This window comes from Neopsephotus bourkii, unplaced genomic scaffold (genome assembly GCF_033783945.1).
Source record: "Neopsephotus bourkii isolate Nb327-2 ecotype Australia unplaced genomic scaffold, CSIRO-AGI_Nbou_v1 NB_659, whole genome shotgun sequence".
Taxonomy (NCBI): Eukaryota; Metazoa; Chordata; class Aves; order Psittaciformes; family Psittacidae; genus Neopsephotus; species Neopsephotus bourkii.
In genome coordinates, this window is record NW_026901158.1 from 5,558,721 (window position 1) to 5,576,597 (window position 17,877).

At 55.5% G+C, this 17,877-nt stretch overlaps 2 long non-coding RNA genes across 9 annotated transcripts in view; one reads left to right on the top strand and one right to left on the bottom strand.

Moving 5' to 3' along the window:
* The window catches only part of LOC133211946 (uncharacterized), a 105,403-nt gene that overhangs the window by 10,391 nt on the left and 77,135 nt on the right, over positions 1-17,877 (bottom strand). For 4 of the 7 annotated variants that reach the window (XR_009725333.1, XR_009725332.1, XR_009725328.1 and 1 more), the window contains one exon: positions 2,915-3,028. This is a non-coding gene — a long non-coding RNA (uncharacterized LOC133211946). Of the gene's footprint in view, positions 1-2,914; positions 3,029-4,454; positions 4,956-5,190; positions 5,655-17,877 lie in introns of those variants that run through there. The other 3 variants (XR_009725329.1, XR_009725331.1, XR_009725334.1) reach the window with 3 other exon arrangements.
* On the top strand, positions 5,805-16,915 carry LOC133211945 (uncharacterized). 2 transcript variants are annotated; one of them, XR_009725327.1, is made up of 4 exons: positions 5,805-5,923; positions 6,150-6,352; positions 6,512-6,602; positions 16,539-16,915. It is a non-coding gene; the product is annotated as an uncharacterized LOC133211945 (long non-coding RNA). The 2 variants fall into 2 exon arrangements; XR_009725326.1 differs by having other exon boundaries at positions 5,812-5,923; positions 6,147-6,352.

Here is a 17,877-nt window from a genome sequence, read left to right on the forward strand (position 1 = left end):
GCTTCCAAACTCCCACCCCAGGGCTTTGTACCACAGACCAAACACAGCCATGGAATGCAGTGGGGCTGCCACTGAGGCCTCCCTGCCGTTCCCTGATGCTGGACTCCACCAAAGCAATGAGGCAGTGCAAGAAGGAGAACCTTGCCTTCTCTGTGATACCCCAAGTGTCCCTCCCTCGCCTGTGTTTCAAAGCAACTTGAGACCCAACCCTGCACAGACGCAGCCCCCAAAGCCTCCCACATGTGCCCATTGTCAGGCCCCTTCTGTGCTCCCCTCTTCCCTGAACCAGCCGCGGTCCCAAGCTCCCAAGCAGGGATCCAGGAAGCCACAGCCGCCTGTGTACGTGCCCTGTTTGTGTGCGGGGGAAACCGGCCGCATCCTGCTCCCCGAGCACGCAGACATGTGCCGGGAGAGGATGGAGCTGGTGAAGGCACAAGGGGCAGCCGGGACTCTGCGGGCACAGCCGGCCCTGACCCCGCTGCATCCCGTCCCTGCCGCCGCACCAGGACCACTCGGGGCATCCCCGCATCACGCAGGGCCCTTTCTCGCCTTCGCAGCCCTCTGCAAATCGCTCTGCAAATGCCAACGGCCTGTTTTCCAGTTCCTGCAGATTTACCCCCTCCTCCCCCCCCCTTTTCCTTCCTTTCTTCTTCCTGGGTTAAAAATAATCAAGTTTCTGGGAAGCGCAGCCCCTGCTGTGCCTGCCTCCCTGCACTCGCGCCCCGGAGAATAGCTCCGCTCCCGGCTCTGCTCCGGCCCCTCCTCGCTGCTCTCTCCTTCCTCCTCCCCACCCCCTACAGGGATCTGACTAATATGCTCGGGCTCTGCTTGCCAGCTCAGCTGGAAAGGAATTTAACCATTGCCTGGCCTGGAGGGAGCGAGCGGAGAGACCGGACGTTCCCCCCCTAAGGAGAGGAGAGACCCTTCCTCCATCACCCGGCACCCCCAGGCTGGGTCCCTGTGCAGCCATGCTCCCTTGGGTGCTGGCCCGAGGGTGATGGAGGAGGAGGGATGCGCGTTGCCAGCACGCCATGGTGAGTGGTAGTCCCAGCACCGAGCCCCACATGGGTGCAGTAAGCCTTGTGGGCTCACTCAGAGGTGTCCTGCCATTCCTTAGGCCATGCAAGGTGAAACGCAGCACCCCAGGTGCAGCAGTCCCCATGGGTTGGCTCACGGGAGCAACTCACCCAGCCATGGATGCGCCCTGCAACTCATCACAGGCCTCTGTGCAAGGTGAGGGTGGAAGGTGGGTATGACACAGTGCTGCTTGGGGGTCATAACAGTGCTTGGGGAGCATAGTGGGACCCACAGCTCCAGCCCCACAGCCCTGAGGAGCATGGGGAGAGCCCTGGGCATGGGGAGCTGTGGCTCAGCCCTGCTGCAGTGCAGCTCTGGCAGGAGCCAGCAACCCTCTGCTGAGTGCTGGGACTCAGCTTCTCCTTTATCACAGTGGGCAGGAAGCTGCAAGCAAAAGCAATGTCACACGTGGGTAACAAGCAAAAGCTTCTCTGTTCCCATGGCTAAACCCTGGTGCTAAAAAAGCTGGTGTTTGCACAGACCCCCTGCGTGCCCCCCCTTTGCCAGCACAGATTTAGCAGCACAGAAGGAGCTGGAGCCATGGCTCTGCTTTACTGCAGGACAAGCAAAGTGCAAAGCATTGACCAAGGTTATCCCAGAAAGGCTGTGGCAGAGGTAAGAGGTGATCCCCCCTCCCCAAGGCTTCACTCATTGGTGTAATGAAGCATCTCCTGCTCTGCCACAGACTCCCCTTGATAAGTCCTGCAAGGCCAGGAATCCTAAGCCTGGCACCCCATAGGCACTGCTCAGCTCAGCTAACCCCCTGTGTTGGCTGGTTCAGCTCCGTGCCACGGCACAAACCATCCCAAAGGAGGATACTACCTTCCTGGAGCCCGATGGTGGGTGAGCTGTAAGCCCAGATTGTGTGGAGATGGGTCTGGGGAGGAGGAAGGGGCACGGGGCACAAAGCCGGGACCAGGAGAGCACAGGGAAGCTGCATCAGGGATGACCCTTTAGCTGCTGGGATGCTCCATAGAGTGGGTCCAGCTTAGGCCAGGGGAAGAGGGTTGCACTGGCAAGAAGGAATATGAAAGAGGAAGATGTCTCCTCTCCAAATCCTCCCTTAAATGGCAGTTCTGCTGTGAAACAGGATGGGGCTCAGTGTTTGTTTTCTCTGCAGGACCCGAGCATGGGACTGCAGAGTCAGACTGGGCTCCTGGCTCACACAGCCCCAGCTCGGCTCTCACAGGCATCCCTGCAGAGCCATTGCTCGGGGTGAGAGAGAGGAGGGGAATAAGCATCATCTCACTCCCACCTCAGCTTTCTGCCCCGGTTACAGGGCTTGAGGCAGCGGGATGGATGTGTGGGGGACATGTGAGCCCTTGTGCACCAGGAGATGCACAGCAGAGCCCCTTTGGCCCCTCACGTTATGGGATGAAACAAGAGATGGCAGGACAGAAGCAGGACACTGACCATCCCTTAGCAAGCAAGGACACTTTGCCCCAATGCATTGGAGCTCTCCCCCCCCCATCCCTTCCAGCCCCATGGGCCCTGCAGCAACCTCAGGAGCCAGGAAACACTGGGATTGAGAAACTGCAGGCAGCAGGATGAGACAGGAGCCAGCGCAAGCAGGATGTGACTCAGGGGTGACTGGGACCGCTGCAGGGGTGTCACCAGGAAGCGGTACCTGGGGCCCATCCTGTACCCTCCCTCTCATGCTCCTCATGGCCAAGCCCCAGCTCGCCACAGGAGACAGCAGGTCCCGGTCGTGTTTCACCACCTCAATCCTCTGTTAACAGCACAGCCCCTGTCTTCTCCCTCCATCCACCACAGGGTTTTGCCTTCCTGCCCTTGCTGTCCCTGCCACCCAGCCCTGTCACCCACCGATGGGGCAAACCTGGTAATTCCCAAGGATTTTTCAGCACAGACTGGATGGCAGTGGTGGGAAGTTCGGGGCTCAGACACTTGGTAGACCTTCCCCTTGTCCTGCTTCACATCCGCTGCTGTAGCACTGCAGGAAAGGAGAAAGAAGAGGATGAAGGAGAAGAAGAAGAGAGTAAACCCATCGACAAAACAACAGAAATGGTTTTTTTTGCCTGTCCCCTCTGTGTGCCGTGGTCCCTGATGGATTCCAGCACATCCTCACATTTCATAGCTCCAGCATGGCCAAGGAAAGCCAGCTGAACAGCCACTGCCTCAGCATCGCCTGCTTGGGAGGAGAGCTCCAACCCCAAGCCATGGCACCCAATCTATTAAAAGCAAGAACAAAAGGCATTAAACCCATTACAACCCAAAGACTGGTCACAGGCCCACTGGCTTTGTGGCAGTTCAACCCCAGTTTCAGCTCACCAGGTATGAGAGCAGAGGAGTCGGTATTGTGCTGATCCATCACGTGGACCCATTTTAGTGGTCCAGTGAGGTCCTGTGGGTGCTCAGAGCCACCATGGGACAGGTTTGCAGAAGGGATATGTTCCTCTCCTTTGCAGGGGAATGGCTCATGGAAGTGTCCCAGAAAGCCAGTGCTCAGCAAAGAGCTTTAGCTGGGTTAGTGCTCTTCCAGCCAAGGAATTCAGTTCAGTTCCCAACACCCCGGTTCATCAGCCATCCCTCCACACAAGGAATTATTTGTCCCAGATGAGGAAAATCAGAGCAACAAGAAAATGGATGCAGCAGTTGAATCCAGTAATGCCCACAGGTGGATGAACTGCTTCCTTGCTGTGGGGCAGGACACCAAGGACTAGGGGCCAGAGCCCAGGACACCCAACCCACTGCAGCCCCTGGTAGATAAGGGCATCCCCCATCCCTATGGAAAGACATATGATGGAAAAGACCCTGTTACACAAACAGCCCCGACCCTCCTCACCAGGCAACAAAATCTCAAGGGCTCCAAGATGCTGCAGTTCTCCTTTTCCATTTCCCTGCACAGGCAGGTCAGCAAAGCACAAGGAGACGTTCCCAGCGGAGAAAAAGCTCCAAAGCTTGGTTGGGAGAGAGGAATGGGAGTGCAGGAGTGCAGTTTAGCCTGAAGGCCAGGAGATCCTCCTGGGATGTACCTCTGGACCCAGGAGGATGCAGGAGCCAACAGCCACATCACAGCAACTCCCTCAAGCATCACAGCTGCTCTCTGGGTAACGCACTGCCTCCAATGTGGGGCCAAACCTTTATCCTCCATCTGTGATCTAGGAGAGTCTGCACTGCCCAGCAAACATGGGATGTCTTTCCATGGCCAACTCTAACCCTGGCACGCAGGCACCAGTGATGGGGCTGAAAGGGACTTGTGCTCTGCTTACTCTCATCTAAGAGCTGACGGAGATCGTGGTTGCTTGGCTCTGAGGAATAGTGGATTGATCACCAACTGGAAGATTCAGAGAGGCTGAATCATCCTGAAACTCAGGGTGAAGCTGGGAAAGTGTTTGAAGTGAAAAAGGGAAATATACCTGCGTTGGGCAGGGGAGGAGGCTTTGAAGATCTCAGGCTATCTCATTCCCCCTCTCAGGATGAATTGTTGTATTTGGGCATTTTCTAAAAGAATCATTTTGATTTTCTCATTCCCCCAAATCTGTCTTTTTTCAGTTCAAAAAGTGACCCCCATGTAAATGAAGAGATCTCATTAAAATCAGGCAACCCCCAAACATAACAAACCAAAACCCTTTCAGGCCAAACCAAACGTTCTGGCTTTACCCAGCACAACCACTTACACTGCTTTGGGGTATAGTATGGATTCTTTCTTACATTATTTTCCATTTTGCCAGAAATTGCCTCCTAATCCCTGTTCTGGGTTGACATCATCCAATTCCCACACCCAGAATGTTCTCTTTGTGCACCAACCGATGCTCTCCATTCATTTTCCCAGCAACATGGTACCCCATCAATGGGCCAGACCCACTGGAGGAGCTACCTTCTCTAAGAAGGATGAACACTTTGTTTCACCTTGCTCACAGAGCATCCCTCACAGGACCTTCACCCAACCTCCAAACCCTGGTTATTGAGGGAGATTTAAGCTTCCTTAATAACTCAGCAGCCCAACAGCTACCTCTACTCTTACATTACTCTTCTCAGGAGACCTGCTTTCCAACCCAGCTCAATTCTACCCAGTCCAAACTGACTCAACCCAACCCAGTCTCCATCCCCATCACTCAAACCGGGTAGCATCATGCCCAACTCCAAGCTCACCATACAGCCATAAGAAAAGGGATTTACCACCCAAAAAGAGCAGGTTTCCCTAAGGCTGCCGCAGCGGAGGTTGAAAGGGGGGTGTCAGACAAAGAGATGCCGAGCTGCACTTGCAGCCCCTGCCTTGGCTGCAGAGACAAGGAGCAGCAGGATTGTGCTTTGCAACCCCAGGCAAAGAGGTGACACCCCAGGAAAGTAGCAAACAAGTTGAGGTGTAAATGCGGGCTGTATCCACGGCACTGGAGCGCGGTTCGTTATCTCTGCTTACACTGGAGCCGGTGGAGCCGGGTTTGAGAGGAGCAGAAATCTCAGCAATTAAAGATATGTCGTGTCAAAAAACCTCTAAACTGATTAAAGTTGAAGGCTCCGTTTTCTTCTTTTCATCAGAGAACGGAATCAAAACCTGCCTGGAAAGACGCACTCCCCCCGTTCCCAGCGCTCCGAAGGCAGCGCCTGCATCCGTCCTGCTGTGTCCCTGCATTTTAATTACCACCTTATTAATATTCATGAGACTAGGCACTCAAGGGGGATTGCAGTCTGTCATTCTCTCTCTTTCTCTCTTTCCCCCCCTCTCCAACCTCTCTCTCGGCTGAATCCATAGGTTTTTTTCCCTTCCCCTTCCCAACAGTTGGCGTGCAGCAGATCCGTAAGGCTGTGTGTGCATGCGGCCCCGAAGGCGATGAGCATGCAAGGGGCTGCAGGGAGGATGCTGGTGGTGGTGGCAGGACGTGGGGTGAGGATGGGTTGGTCGGTGTGGGGTTGCCTCCATCACATGTGGTGCTCCCAGCATCCGGAGACAAAACTGTCACACACTTGGGGTGTGATTCCAGCACAAGAGCAGAGAGGCCGGTTGGGAGCAGGAGAGCTGGAGCACATGGGAATGGGCATGTGAGGAGTGGGTGCAGACAGGGGGTATATCTGCATGTTCTCACATTTGTGTGCACAACTCCTGGTAGCAGCATCACTGCTGAGTGATGGGTGATGATGTAGGACCTGCATGAGAAGAGGATGCTTGTGCAGAAAGGCACTGGGTGAATGCAGATGCTCTCAGCCTCCATCCCACCAGCTCTCCTTGGGGGACTGAGCACCCTGCACCCCAGCTCACCATGCGTGGGCAAAACCAGCCACCAAGAGCATCACAGCACAGCCAAGAGGCCACCAGGTAGGTTCTTGGTGGAGCCACAGCCTTGGCCATCAGGGTGAAGTGGGACCTAAGAGGTCTTGCATGCATTCAGCAAGGGGGTGACTCCCCCCATGGCTGTGCCCCCTTTGCTGGTGCAGTTTGATGGCTGGGCAAATTGGGTCCCATTTGTTTTCTCAGGTCCATGGCGCTGGCGTGCCCCGGGAGGAGAGAGGGCAGAAAGCCTGCCTGGAGGGCACACAGAGGGAATGGGCTGGTGGTGGAGCTGAAGGTAAATCGATTTTCTCATTCCTAAGTTGAGCAATGTGAGGTTTGCCTGCTCCTCGCTGCCACGAAGTGCTTAACCCTTTCTGTAGTCATTACTGAAAGCAGTGGCCCCATGGGCAGCGAGCAGAGAGCTTGTGGGGCTTTGCAAAGCCTGCTTCTCCCTCAGAAAACCACAGGAGGGGCCAGGCTGTCCCCTCCCAGGTCCCTGTCCTTGGGGACATCAAGGGACATCAGTGAGGTGATGCAGAGCCCGGCTGCAGGCAGTGGGCAGGTTCCCACATCACCCCACACTGCTGATAGCCATTGGCAAAGGGGCGCATGGGTCTCCCCATCCCAACAACCACCAGTTGTGGTGGAACCCACCTCCATTCTCCATGCAGCCGCAGCCAGACCACAGTCCCACCTTCCCCCAGCATCTTCCTCTCGGCTAATGCCACCCAAAGCACCATCAAGCAGCCCAAAAGCCCTTTGCGGGCGGATGCGCTGCCTCCCCATCACCAACCACCTGCGAGCAACCTGTCGAGAGACACTCCAACTCGGTGGCTCCCCAACGCCCCACTTGCTCAGCTCCACAAATATTTGAATTAAGGTCCCCTGGGGAGCCGCAGTCACAGAGTAACTGATTTCTCCTCCTTCATTATATCTCTGTGTAATTTACCGAGGGACGGCGGCGTGTGCCTCCGTTCCAGCGAATTCCCAGCAGGACTCCCCAGAGCTCACAAATCAGGCAAAGGCAAGGCATTAGAATATGAAAGGTGAGGCTGGGCTCTCCACCAAGGCTCATCCTGCTCTTCCCCGGCTCTGCCAGCCCTGAATTGTGGTTTATTTCCGCCTGCTGCCTCCTGTGCGAGCGGTGGGGAGGTCACGGGTTGGGGATGGGCCACGGGGCTGTGTCCTCGGCTCCTGCTCCCTCCTAGGCACGAAGAAGGGGAAAGGGGTGTCCTCCCTCTTGGCAGCATCTCAAAGTGATGCCAAGGAAGCTGATGCAGCAAAGGTTTCCAAGTGAAACCACATCACCTGGCCCTGAAGTCTGATTTGCTTGCAGCTGGATAAGTAGCCCGTGCCTCAGTTTCCACATCTACAGAAGTGAGTAATCACTCCTTCCATTTACTGATTTAAGAACCCCCAACACTTAGATGTTGGAGGTCTGTAAAAGACAACCTGCATTATGGATCCATCTGTGCTGTATCTCCAGCAAGGAGGAGCTGGAGGACAAGTTTGCCAGTGTAGCTCTATAGTTACCAGAAAGAGCTCAAAGAATCGCCAAGGAGAAAGAGAAGAAACGTGAGAAAATGAGGAATTTGGACCGAGGAAGCACAACCGAGCTGCTTGGTGCTGTTACACAAGATGTGAGGATGTCTTCAGCAGACCCACCTCAATCCAAACCCAACCCATGGCCAACCACCCTATGTTGAGGTGCCAGGGTGGGATAGCAGAGGATGACCAGACCTCTCACAGGTCTTTGCAGCATCTATGGGCTGGGTAGGGGTTGCCCCTCTCCAAAGGTCACCACCAGGGATGTGACAGCAGAGCAGAGCGCTGGCCAGGCTCGGACACAGCGAGCTCTGTTCCAACCACGCTGCAAACAGCGGAGGGCAACATTTTGCTTCCTGGAAACCCAGAGAAAGAAGTGTTTTTGCTGAAGAGCTGCAGCTCGCAGGCAACCTGCAATGGAGGTTTCGGAAAGCTGGGTGTTCCCCCTTCCACCTCCTCTTTGTGAAGACAAAGACTTGGCAGATGGTGGTGGTGCTCCGCAGGGCTCCTGCTAGGCTTTGCTTTGGGAGACGGGTGCATGAGCCCTCACTCTCACGCTTCGCTTTAGAGGTACGAGCAATGTGAAACCTGCCCATCCCCAAATCCACCCATCCCTGGGCTACCTCAACTTCTCGAGCCCTTCACCCGGGCTGACTTTAAGACCTGGGACTGCTCAGCCTTTAACAAAGAGCTCCTGTCTCCCCAGCCTTTGCCAGTCTTGGGAGTTAAATAGGCTGTGCTGAAACCAAAGCAAACAAAGCCCCTGCAAAGCAGCTCCAAATCCCCATCCCCTTTCCAGTGCTGAGCCCAGGCACAACGCTCTTGGCACGCTATGGCTCACTCCCTGCTCCGAAAGGCAAGCACGATGGGCTGAAGCAGTAAGGTTGTGTTTGCATCTATGCTTCTTGCTGCTGGGCATCCATGGGAGGCAATGAAGGGGTATTCTGGGAGGGAAGCTGCTCCAGCCTCTGCCTGCAAAACCCCTCTCCAGTGGATTTGCTCTGGCCTCCAGCTGGTACCATGAATCCCTATGGAGTAGCGCTGGAGCAGCCCTCATGGGCACCGCATGGCTTTCCCAAGCATGGGGTGAGACCTTTCCAAACACGCTGCTCAACCAACCCCATTCACCTTCTCCCATTCTGGGGCACAGCTCCCCATCACTGGGCACTGAGCCCTCCTTCCCCCTGGCATTACAGCTCCCGGTTTGGGGAAGCACAGAGCTGATGGCAGATGGGGGGGGCTCCATCAACCACAGAGGGGGATTTTGGCCATGCCGAAACGCTGGCTCCTCCATCCCAGGGGCCTTGGGGGGGGGTGTTTCTGTGCAGGCAGCGCTGATCAAAGCACCGAGCACAGCCCGGGGCTGGGGGGAGGCAGGCGGCGGGAGATGAAACGGAGCAAAAGTTGCCTGGGTTCGGACGCGGGAGTTGGAAAGGATTCGACGGCAGCTTGGAAAAGGAGGAGGAGAGAGCCGGGAGCAGCAGCGTTCAGCAGAAAGGAATGTCCTGATGGGACGGCAGCCTGAACGCTGGCCAGGAGCCCCCCCCTCCCCATCTCCTCCTTCCCAAGGCTGTTTAAAAGCCCCGGACCTCTCCAAGCCCTTTAATTGGTGCTTTAAAAAACTTCCTTGTTCCTTGACGCGGCGAGGTTTGCGTTTCATGCCCAAAATGACTCAATTCCCCCCCTTTCCCCCCCCCCATGAAAAGAAAAATCCCCTTTGAAAGGTTTGCTCTAAGCCAGCTCCATCCCCTCCCCACCAGCCCCAGTAGCCCCCAGCCCTCACCCCACCAGCCTCTTGTGTGTATTCTTGTTCTCCCCTAATAATCCACATCCCAGCTGCCTCCCTCTGCTTTCACCCTCCTCCTCCCTGCCTCTCTCGCTCCCTCTTTCTCTCTCCTCCCCCCTTCCTCCCCCTTTCCATAACTCAAAAGCTTGTCAGGCTGGTTCCAGACTGCTGGCGCCAGGCTTCACTCCAGGAAAAAAATAAAGCAAAAGAGAAAGGCATGCAAGGCAAAACAGCCCCGCCACATGAACACACATCAAACCAGCCCTTTATCTCCCCGGAATGCTCTCCCCGCTGCACAGCTCCCTACCCCAGCCCAACAGCCGCGCTCTCCCCATCCCTGTCACCCCAATGCAGCCCCGCCAGGCTGCGAGCGTGCCCGCCCCGGCACAGGAAAGCGAAGGAGCAAATACAAGATGTATTATTTATCAGTGTTATCAATTATTTAGAGCCCCGGCGCGGGGGGAAGGGGTGGGGAGAGGAGGCCGTGGCACAGGCAGCTTTTACCCCAGCAATCAGGCAAGGGGTTTGTGCCTGCATCCACCTCCCCGCTGCCCCTGGCATTTGCCTGCCGGTGGGGAGGTGATGGGGTGTCTGCAGCATCGCTCCCTGCATCCCAGCACACTGGTGTGGGGTTCTTTCTTACCCCGATCCTTCCTGCCTTCAACAGAGCTGGGTGGAAGCACTGAACACTGACACCCACCTCCAGGAGCATCCCAGTCCTGGAGGCATCAGACCCAGTGTCCTCCACCACTCCTCCCTGCGGATCAGGGCTCTCACATGTGGGGACCCAGCACTCTGCCTCCTCACCCATGGGACCAGGGATCCCCCAGTAATGCACATTTTAGCATCAGTATCCACTTTCCCAGGCACTCCCAACAGTGATCTCCTGGTTTGCTGGTGCATGTCTCCATGCCACCTCTACCCACAGCCTTGAGGATGCACCACACTGATCATCATCTCCCTCAAACAGCAACAGTGGCCTATGGAGGGCTCTGGAGCCCTGAGTCACTCTCACATCCAGCCAACCATTATGGGGCTGCATTAGCACAGGACAGGAGGCAGACATCCATAGCTCTCCACCTCATGGAGCTTTCAGGTCAGTCTTGACCCCAAAAGATCAAACCCAACATTCCAAACCCAGCCTAGGCAGTGGGATGAAGATCACACCACACTACCCAGCCCTTCCAGCTCTGTTTTCTCTTGGATCTGGGAGCAAACACCATGCCACCATCATTATGATGCTGCTAGCAAAAGGTCCTGGTCACCAGGGAGGTGACACCGCACCGCACTATACCCATGGGCACGGGTTTGTCCTGGGGCCACTGCCGCAAGCACACAGATGGCTACCGCAGCCTCCCCTGTCAGCTCGCACTGAGGAGCTGCAGTGGGAACGTGTGATGAGGTGGGTGTGCTAAGAAGATTCTTTTTTGGCAGACTTGGAGATGACTTTATTGCTCACAAGTTCTCGAGTCATGGCTGAGTAACACACTCATCACATGGCTGAAACAAAAAATAGCCCTGACCCCAGCACTAAACCATGGACAAAGGGGGTTTGCTTTGCTCCCCTTCCCTGTTCTGGCTTTATGTGGTTGGGGGTTTGCAGGCAGCAAACCATCCTATGAGCTGATGTTTAGTTTGGGCAAAGAGATGGGCAGCAGCTCCCACCATGCACACAAGCACCAGACCCATCCCGAGACCTCCCTTTCTGGTCAATGGATTCTGTACCTGAAACAGAGCAGCCACATCCACTCCAATGGGATCTCTGGGAAACAGTTTTAATTTGGGTGGCTGAATTTGCCCCTCTGCTTTCACACAGCCTGCCGTGGCCTCAAGTGTTTTCTTCTCAAGACCATGTCCCTGTGGCACCATGTCCCCAGCCAAGCAGTGTGAAAGCTCCTGGGTTGGGTCAGGTGAGACCCTCAGATACCACCAAGGATGAGTTTCTGCGATGCAGTCGGTGGTTTGGATGCCAAGAGGGTGCAGAGAGTGATGCTACCGAAGGACAGAAGTGTCCCCACCTCCTGTGCCTTCCACTCTGAGAAACCAGTGAAAAAGCAACCAATAGGTTCCTAACCTGGAAAGAAAACCACTGTCCCCTGCTCCAGCCACGTCAATGGTGGCTGATCAAATCCCTGCAGCAACCCAGAGCCATCAAAAAGCGTTAACAACCTCTTAAGGCCATGGGTGCAAAGAAGGTGCTCCCCCCTTTCCCAGGTAGGGAAATGAAGGTGATGAGGGACAAAGTGACTTCCCCAAGGTCACCTAGGGAATGTTGCTGGAAAGCTGGGAACAGACCTCAGGACCAGAAGAGGAACCCAGACAGCAGAGGTTTGTGCTGTCTCTGCCTCCCAGGTCCTCACATCCATCCTGACCTACCCCTGGGTCAGCCACAGCCCCCCTGACCCCTCAGAGCCCTGATGACTTCAGAACACCCCTCCACTCGAGAGAGGAGAAGGTTGGGAGCATGAAGCCCTCCAGATGTTGGCTTCTGGGAGCCAACAGCTCCACAGGCTCCCCTCCAGCCCCAAAAGACCTCAAATGGGATGGAAAAACCTTTCCCTTGAGTAAAGGAAGAGTAGGAGCAGCTCTCTGCCGTTTACTGTTCCAGTTCTCCCATAGCAAAGGCTAAGGACAGATGAGAGCTAGTTGGAAGGGGGAAACAACTGGAATTATTAATCCCATTCCATGTTAATGGGCTCATAAGGGATGGCTTTGTAAATTTTCTACTGCATTTTCCTTGTTTCCATTTCGAAAAACAACATTCCAGAAAAACCAGCCCTTAGAGTTGCTGTTCCTCCTCCTGAAAGAGCAGACCTTGGAGAGGAGAGCAGGGTGGCTTAGCAAAGGGAGAAACTCCACTGAAGATTGAGGGAGGGAGAGCAGAAGGCCAGGAGGAACCCTTCATTTGGAAATGTCACAGGCAGCTTTGGGAAGAAGAGAGAAATCCCATTATGTGGAGAATGCTGCACAAAACTGTGTGTTTTAAAGGCTTTGTGTGTTCTTTTTCCAGCTAAAAATAAACCCCCACATGCAGAAGAGGCAGGCAGCTGTCCCTGGGCAAAGCAAAGGGTGCTCGGAGGGACAGCAGCCACCCCAGGTCAGCTTGTGCTGCTCCTCAACAGGCAGCTTGGAGCATTGGAAGGACAGGATCTGCCCTGTGCTGCCTTTAAACAAGCCCAGAGAGCCGGGGTGGCCTCGCACAGCACCGGATCTGCAGTGAGTCAGAGCTGGCCATTACCAGACTGGGGTCGTTTCCTTGCATCCAGTGCCTGGAAATGGGGAACATGGATGCCCAAGAGCATCCCACGTGGATACTCGGTGGCTTCTGGCCAAGCTCCAGAGCTGCCCCACTGGGTGCGTTTGCTGCAGTCCCTCTGGGAGCCCCATTCTGTTGGGGATAAGCCCTGACCTGGTTCATTCCTCCAGCCCATCCCATGGGAAAAGCGGGAAGCGGCACTGCCGCTGGGGCAGAGCACACGCGTGCTGCAGCCGGTCCCAGCTGTATCCTTTTCCCATTTCCCTTCCATGCGTGCAGCCGGGCTCCCCTCCCTGCTAAGGTCAGCTCCGGCTATTCTCTCCCCTGTTTCCCCTGCTCCTGCCATGCACTTCCCGTCTCCCTTTGATATTTCACCTTCACTGCGTCATTCCCGTGAGCCATTTGTGGGCTTGGGTTCACGTGGATGTTAGAGCCAAGCCAGGGCCAAGCTCTGCTGTCGGGGACCACTTGTGGCAGGGAGCACATGGAACAAGCCGGCTCGCACAGGCAAGTGTTGAGCTGAACAAGTATGAGCCCCAAAGCTGAGCTTGCACCAACAGCCTCGAGCAGCACAAGATGGGGGAAAAGCCATGGAAAACAATGAGGAGGAAACAAAGGAGGGTGAAGCAGGGAGGGTTTCCAGCAGATGAATATGGACAAATCACACAGTGCTGGGCTTAACCGAGGCTGAGCAGGACCTGGAGCTGGCCTGGGTCATGCAGACGAGCTGTGTCCCATCACTGCCCTAACGTGACTGAATCAAGGAAACCCTGGCATCCCTCGCAGGGGCAGATCCATCCCAAGCGTTACAGACTGGACACCCCAGCACCCACTCAGCTGACAAGAGTGCAGCACTGCCAATTCACAAACAATAACCCCAGTGGGGTTTGGGAGCCAGCAGCCTCCTTATGCTGCCACAAAGAGCCAGGGAATACAGTGCGGAAGAGAGGAGCTGGGCTCAGGTGGAGTGACCACTGTGTTCACACACACCCCATTTTGGCCAATGGTCCTTCCCACCGAGGAGCCAGGATGCTGAACAGCAAACATCCCCAGCACTGCTCCAGGTGGCACCCGGCCAAGCTGTGAACAAAAGAGGACTGAGAGGAGAGCACGCATTAACCCCATGGTGGACCTGCTCCAAGGGGCTCCAGGGAGGAGGAGCATCATCCACCCTGCCACAGCACAGCCCTGGCCCATAGCACCAGCATCATACATAGCACCCATCAGGGCAGCTGCAGTGATGGGGTCACTTGGAGCTGCCTGGACCCATGGCATTCCCAGGACACTCCAGCTCTTTGCCACCGACAGCCGGTGACCTCCCGGACACGGGCTGCAGCCGAGCCGTGTCAGTGAGATGAGATGCCACAGCAGGGGCTGCTCCCTGCGGCTTTAGGGGGAATCTCATGACATGAGAGCCTGGCAGAGGGGCCTGACCCCCCGTTATAGCTTTCCGCCTGCTTGGATGGCGGTCACTGACACACGCTCACGAGGACATTGCTTTGGAGCAGCACCGGCTCATAGAGATGAGAGAGCTGAGGGAAGTGCTGCAGGCTGCTTCCCTGCCCAGCCAGCCCAAGTCACATCCCTGCCTGCTCCAGGGATCACAAATGGTCCCATCCCGCTCTGTAGGTGGTTCCCAATGGAGGTGCCACTGGGGAATGGTGAGATCTCAAGCACTCACTTTGCCAATTGGCTTTAAAGCTTCTCCATCCCCTCACACTGCATCACCTCTACCACTGCTAGGGAAGGACTAGGCTGTCCCCAGGCTCACCCCTCCTACATCCTTTCCAAGCAGTAAGCTCTCACATGGTCATGGATGTGCTCCCAAACCATCACAAACAGCACTCATTGCTTAAAGTCTCTATTAGTCATCATCCATAGGGGGGAAAAAACGCCCTCAATGCCCTGTCCACCCTTCTTTTAGCTCAGGGATGCTCAGGATAGGATTGATGCCTTCAAACACAGCACAGCCACCTCTCAGCCTGGACCTTGGGGGTCCTTCAGGAGCGAGGACAGGGCTCAGAGATGGAAGATCTAGGAGAAAAGTCCATAATGGGACTTTTACAATGGCTTGTGTACTTCACAGCCATGTAACCCCTACCCAGCTCCGAGTGCTGATGGGCCCCAGCCCATTGCAGGGGACAGCAGCAAACAGGCACCATTTTGTGTTTTCAGGCTCAAAAATAGAGTGTTCAAGTGAGTCACAGGGGGTTTTTGGCCCTCTCCTGGAGGCCTTACATTCATTCCTTCTTCCTTTCCTTTGTCCTGTTTGATAACCTGAAATATTAGTCAGATGGACTAAATCTGTAGGTTTTACTCACCACCTTCAAAGGAAAACATGACTAAATAACACACCAAAATGGCATGGACAACCCCAAGCATTCAGAGCTCCTAAAGACTTCCAGACCCTGGAAATAATGAGACTTGCAAGGAAAAAAATAGAAACAAAAAAAGAAAGGAGCCCAGTGGCTTGCTTTTATCTCCCATTGGGTTTGAGCCTGTAGGCCACACTGGCATCATGCTGCTAAGCTCGTCTCTGCAACCATGAGGTAAGAAACCCTAAGACCAGCAAAGCCCCCTTCCAGCTCGCTGCAATTACACAGCTTCAAGTGAAAGAAGGAGGTGAAGGGAGCTGAGGGAGATGTCAAGAGGTTTGGAGGACCTCTCATAGGAAGAGGAGCATCGATGGGCAATGCAGAGTGAGCAATGCCTCTCTCCACTATGGGGTAATGGGGAGCTGGGGACATGGGTTGTGAGCATCAGTGTGGCTCTGGTGTGTGGCTGGGTTGCTCTTGGCTATCAAGGACTGTCCCAGGAAAGGGAAAAGACTTCCAGCACATCTCAGCAGTTTCTCTCCATTCCCAAAGGAAGAGTGTTTATTGGAAGCCATTTTATGCATAAATGGCCCTTTCCTGCTGTTTCCCACAAAATCAGGCTTGAGGACCCCAACCCACAGCTTCCTACGTGGATGCACAGAGCTCAACCTTCAGCAAGAGACTAAAGACATCCCCAAGATCCTGCCTAGAGCCCACCCAGCTCTCCCAAAGCATCTTACATCCCTTCCCAACAGCTCTCGTACCAACTTCCAACCACTTCAACACAGCACTTTCCCTTCAGAGGTCCCAAAGCCCTGTGAAACCTCAAGGCTGTTCACCCTCCACATGTGCTCCAGAAGGAAGCACGGCCCCAATCCACTGCTCAACACACATGGAGCTTGCTCAAAGACCCCATGAACGCTCACAGATAAACCAGTCTTCAGCCCCCGAAGGACTGGTGTGCAAGGGGAACAGCAGAGATGGAGACAAGGTGACCTAAAGGTGATGGAAACAGGTCCCCATTCACACAAGGAAGATACAGAGGTCCCCTGAAGGTTTCACCTTCAGCAACAAAGCCACTTGAAGACCATGACCATGGTGGTTAAACCCATAGTGCATGTGATCCAGCCATCCCCAAAGGAGCCATTGTCCTGTACTCCAAAGCCAAGCAGCCCCATGGACATCGCATGAAAGGCTGTTGTCCTTGAGTTTACAGCAGGGAGGAATGGGAAAGTCTCTGGAGCTGCTCTGGGGCTGGAGGCAGAGGGACTGCAGCACTGTGGAACTGGAAATGGGCAGGACACAGTTAACGCCTGCTTTCTTGTGCAGGATCAGGAGGAACTTGGCTTCATATTTCAAGTGTGGGATGTTGCAAGAGGACACGGAGCCCTGAACCCCAGCGGCACACACTCCCCACGGCTCAGCTCGGCTGTGGGGTGCCCACCACAATGCACCCCACTCCATCAATGAGCGCAGGAGCCTTCATCCCAGCGCATCGCCATCAAGGACGGTGCCACCACACCAAGAGACACAGCGAGGCCACGCCAGCTCCATGGTGGCAACTGAATACACAGCAGCAAGGGCTCCGTGCATGGCGTGGGGCTGGGGGCTTCGCACCCACCCGGCTCCCCTGCTCTTGAAAGCAAATACAAAGGCTGGGCTCCCCCAGTCCTGGCTGATGCTCGACCTCTCCGTTGTCCTCGCTGCACGCCTGTCCCAGTTCCAGCAGCCGGTTGCTACAGCAACTGAGCTCTGACTAATCATTTGCGCAATGACCTTTTTTCCCCCCAGAGAGAGGGAGGGAGGGAGATGGAGAGGAGGGAGGGAGGGAAGGAGGGGAGGAGAGGCGAAGCGAGCCGAGGTTAGCGAGAAAAAGCAGACAGGGAGAATGTGGGGGGTGGTTTTTCTTTAGGCGATGCAAGATTTTGGAAGGGGAATTTTGGGGATGCGGGTGGTGGGATAGGGAGAGGAAAACGGGTGTGGAATGGGGGGATACTGGTGTCCCCCTTCCTGGCTCTGTGCTTATAAAGGATGCATGGGGGCAAAGCTAACTGCCAGCGGGCAAAGCGCCTCGCTGGGACCGCGTCCATGGGCGAGGGGAGGGGATGATGACTCCAGTGGGGCTGACACCACAGCCCTCCTCCTCCTCCTCACCCCACACTGATCCCGGCCACCCCAACGGGCCAGAAGTCAGGAATTCGGCTCTGCCCCACCAGCGAGTGCCTGCAAAGGGCTGGTGAGCCCCGGGTCAGGCTGGATTGAGAGCACACAACCTCAGGGGGAGCTGCACCAGGATGAGCTAAAACATCCCCTTGTCAGCGTTACAGCAATGAAGGGGCATGGCTGGGTACTGCTGAGCCAGGAGAACCAGCACAGGAAGGAACCTGAGCCCAGCTCCAGTGGCTCGGATGGTGTTAATGGGAGGGCTCCGCTCCCACCTTCAGCTGAGCAAGACCAGGGTCAGGTCTGGCTCCGGCTCCAGAGCAGTGTAAATAATGCAAAAGCCTCTTCCTGCATCGCACTGCCCCGGTAGGGAGAAGCAGTGCAGGGGATGCCCATTGCTCCTCGCACGGAGACAACGGAACCGGTGGAACCAAAACCGCAGTGCAGGGAGGGTCCTGCTCACCAAGGGGTGGTTGTGCCGCCAGCCCCAAGCTCCCATGGTAAG